This window comes from Theobroma umbraticum, unplaced genomic scaffold, assembly GCF_002168275.2.
Source record: "Theobroma umbraticum cultivar Fairchild unplaced genomic scaffold, ASM216827v3 scaffold_228.0, whole genome shotgun sequence".
In the NCBI taxonomy this organism is placed as follows: domain Eukaryota; kingdom Viridiplantae; phylum Streptophyta; class Magnoliopsida; order Malvales; family Malvaceae; genus Theobroma; species Theobroma umbraticum.
This window is the reverse complement of record NW_018397274.1, coordinates 1,709,883-1,714,361: the sequence shown is the minus strand read 5'-3', so window position 1 is coordinate 1,714,361 and position 4,479 is coordinate 1,709,883. Positions and strand designations below refer to the sequence as shown.

The 4,479-nt window shown below is 28.5% G+C and overlaps 2 pseudogenes; both read left to right on the top strand.

The window, feature by feature from the left end:
• Nucleotides 1–273: 273 nt before the first annotated feature.
• LOC110427280 (early nodulin-like protein 22 pseudogene) lies at nt 274–888 on the top strand (annotated as a pseudogene).
• A 3,397-nt stretch (nt 889–4,285) lies between these two features.
• The window catches only part of LOC110427329 (early nodulin-like protein 22 pseudogene), a 718-nt pseudogene continuing 524 nt past the window's right edge, over nt 4,286–4,479 (top strand).

Genomic DNA, 4,479 nt, shown 5'->3' with positions numbered 1-4,479 from the left:
AAAGAATCTGATTGACAGAATGATATATCTCATTTTCCATGTGAAAATATGGAAAACATTGAAACATTTCTTGGATAATAAATAATTAACAGAATCTTTATTCTATTAAAAAATTACACAAATCCTATATTACTGGAAAACCATTAGTTTTCCAAAAAAAAAGTGGCTAGGTTCATTGTCTTTTCAATCTCCACCCTCTATAAAATGAATTACCTTGTCTTCAAGCTTGTTAAGTTTTACCAACAAGTTTGAGTATTGCTAGTTCACAAGAAAATGAGAAAGGCAATTAGAGGCAGCTCTATCCTAGCCCTAGCGATTCTCCTTTTGATGCTTCAATATGAGGCCATTCATTCAGCGTCAGTGACCTATAAGGTTGGAGATGATAATGGTTGGGACCCATCGATTAGCCTCGAAGCTTGGACTAGAGGGAAGAATTTCCATGCCGGTGATATTCTAGGTATATACATCATTGATTATCAATTGATTTCAGATTAGGCACATAACATAAAAATCTAATTCTCTCACAACAGTTGTTTCAATTTTTTATTTATATTTGGTACTCTATTTTAATATTTAAACATTTTAAAGCTTTTTTAATAATTTTTCTCATGTATATAATAAGAATTGTTCACCGATAACTTATGATTGTCTTAATTTATTGTAGAATTCATATATGATGATCAATTGTTCAATGTGGTAGTGGTGGATAAGAAAGGACATGACACATGCACAGTTAACGATGGAGCTACGGAGTTTGATTCAGGAGATGATAAAATCCCTTTGGCCTTTGGAGCTAATTATTTTATTTGTAGTACTCGATCTGATTTGTGTGCTGCCGGAATGAAGATGGCAATCAATGCCACCGCACCGCCACCATCATCAAAATAAATACTACATAGCTTTTTATTCAAGCAATTATGTTGAATTAAGCTATTTAATAAAATTTTAATTTATATGTTATTTATCGCTTAAATTTGTCTTACAAAAAAATATCAATAAAAGAATAATGTTAAATGTTGTGTTCATATTTCAGAATTAAATTTGTTTTCTCTTATCTTTAATTGTCTTTTCTTTAATTGAGACTACAATTGTTTGTTGTTCCATGATTGTTCTGATAGGATGAGAAACAAGAATTTTGAAGGTTAATTTTACTAAATCAGACTTACAGTTAGTTAAATATATATGTTTCCTAGATAAATTTACTACCTAATTTTTTCCCTTGCTTTTTTGTATGTTTGGTTTCCAATTAGATTGCTTTTAATGTAAGACAATTTTAAAATCCTCTTGTTTTCTCTTATTAAGCGTTTTTTTATTATTTTAGGATTAAACACGTTATGACTTATAAGAAATTTAATCATGATTCAAAGATAATAGAAACAAACATTTTTTGATTGGTAATAACTTGATCCCTTCTATTATATTAGAGGTTCTGATTAATTTCTTAATTAAAATGCATGTGGAATTTGAATACTTTTTCATTTGATCAATCATTTGTTTAATTACCTAGCAAGAAAAAGAGATAATTTTTGAGAGAATGTTCTTACGCAATAGAATTTGTATCATCTAATTGTCTAAGAATTAAGTTTCTTGTCTTTCTTTAAATATATATAGTACTCAATTGGACTTAATTCGACAAGATTTCATAAATGAAGAGATTAATTGAACTTAGGAACATTAACAATAACATGAACTACTATTCGTATGTTTAGTTTTATTTCTTTTATTTTTCACCAAGTTCGGTTTCTTATTTTACTGTTTACATGAGATAAGTCAACATTATTTTATAATTTTTAACTATTAATCGCATCCAAGTAAAATACAAAAGATATATTTGAGAAAATATCATAACACAAGGGCTGTATGTGGAGTTAATACTTTTCTTATTACTTTCTATTGTCAAAACTTGCAATATATATTTAGGCCATATCCGTTGGCTCAAAATTTTGGACTATTTGGCCCTTTAGGTGGACTAACCAAGTCAATATAAGTTTGAAATTGATGTGACTAGAACTAGTTTTTCCTTTTCTTTGGGTAGTGTCTTCTTTTTTTCATAGAAAATTACAACTTATTTGTTAAAAAAAAATCATAGCATTATAATATCAATTAACTATTCTTGTTATTTTATTAACATAACTTATTTCTTGTTTTTTATATTTCAAAATATTACCTGTTTATATTATAAATTTATTTCTAAAAATGGCCTTGTACATTGTACGAGATAAAAATTAATGGACTAAATATGTAAATAAGCTCTTGAACTATATTAAAAAAGTCAATTTAGCTCTTAGCCCTTTATTGCGTTCGAATAAGCTCTTAAACTTTTTTAAGATCAAATAAGCCTCTCACACTAACATTTGACAATGGAACAATTAGCAATTTTTGATGCTACATCATCTTCCATGTGGCAAGTTGACATGGTATCTTGATAACGTTAACGTTATGTGATGGATGACGTGATATATAAAATTACTAACTAGTAATTAAGTGATTTTTTTTTGTTTTTTCATTTTACCTATATAAATGTTCAAACATTATTAGTTAGGGATTTAAATAAAAAAATTTTAAAAAAAACTAATTGCTTTAAACTAATTTTTTTAATTGGAGGAGAGGGATTTGAATATTGCTTTTTTAGGTAGAAAATCATACACTAACCAATGAACCAAATGCTTAAATGCAATTGCTTCAAAGTGATTGCTATCATTTCTTTACTTATTACTATCGTTTTAATTTAAGCCATCATTTCTAACAAAACAAATCTTCACTTTCTTCAACATTTCTAAAACCCAACTTTTGGTGCCACGTGTCTTCCACGTGGCATGCTTACGTATCATCTTAATGATATCAATGTTACGTGGTACATGACGGGATACCAAAAATCATTGAGTAGGAATTGAGTTTTTTCTTTTTATTAATCCAAATGTCCAAAAATGATTGGTTAGAGATTTGAAACAAACAATTAAAAAAAACATTAATTACTTCAAACTAATTACCATCATTTCTTAACTGATTATTATCTTCTTAATTGAAGCTATCCTTCCTAACAAAAAAAAAAACCTTCACTTTCTTTAACATTTCATAAACCTAAGTACCTTATAGTCAGAATGTTCTTTCTCTGTCTACAATTTCTATTTCTCTTCTAAAAATCATTCTTTGAGTAGTCTTGAATGTTCAAAGTCTGTGAAAGATGTGGAAAGAGAATTCATTATTATTTGTAAATAAAATTCAACACCATCAAATTTCAGTTACAAATTTTAGGAAAGAGAAAAGTTTCATATTCTCCTTACAAATTCTAGGGAAAAGAAGAAAAGGATTGGGCTTCCTTTTATTGTCAATCAACACTGCGTGTCTTTATTAGTTTTAGTATTACAATTGTTGTCTGTCCTACCTTTACACTTCCTCTTCTCAAAACAGTTATGGATATTCTTGTTGGAAAGAACGGATTAGGTTTTTTTTAAGGAATGATGGATGGTAATCGGTTAAGAAAAGATGGTAATCAGTTTGAAACTATTAAAGTTTTTTTTTTAATTTTTTGTTGCAAATCCCTAACTAATAATTTTGGGACATTTAGAAAGGAAAAAACTCAATTCCAAGTCAGCAATTTTTTTATGCCACGTCATTTGCCATTTGGCATTGATGTCATCAAGATGACACGTCAACATAACACATGGCAGATGACTTGGTATAAAAAATTACTGACTGCATCGTTGACAAACGAAAGTTAGTCAATAGTTAGTGAAATGGGCTTATTTGATTTAAGATAAAAAGTTTAGAGGCTTATTTGAATGTAATAAAAGGATAAGGGTAAAATTGACTTTCTTGATATAGTTTGAGGGCTTATTTGGATATTTAGCCAAATTAATTTATTGATACAACATATATAATATTTTCTAAATAAATTTATTTAATTACCATTTTAGCATTTTATAGATAAATGATTAGGTATCTATAGATTTTTGTTGAAAACTTGAGTGTTCATATGTAAATGTTTGATATAGAAAATTTGTCAATTTAGAAAAGAATCTGATTGACAGAATGACATATCTTATTTTCCATGTGAAAATATCGAAAACATTGAAACATTTCTTGGATAATAAATGATTAACAGAATCTTTATTTTATTAATAAAATACACAAATCATATATTACTGGAAAACCATTAGTTTTCCAAAAAAAAGTGGCTAGGGTCATTGTCTTTTGAGTCTCCACCCTCTATAAAATGAATTAGCTTGTCTTCAAGCTTGTTAAGTTTCACCAACAAGTTTGAATATTGCTAGTTCACAAGAAAATGAGAAAGGCAATCAGAGGCAACTCCATCCTAGCCCTAGCGATTCTCCTTTTGATGCTTCAATATGAGGCTATTCATTCAGTGCCAGTGACCTATAAAGTTGGAGATGATTATGGTTGGGACCTATCGATTAGCCTCCAAGCATGGACTAGAGGGAAGAATTTCCATGCCGGTGATATTCTAGGTATATACAT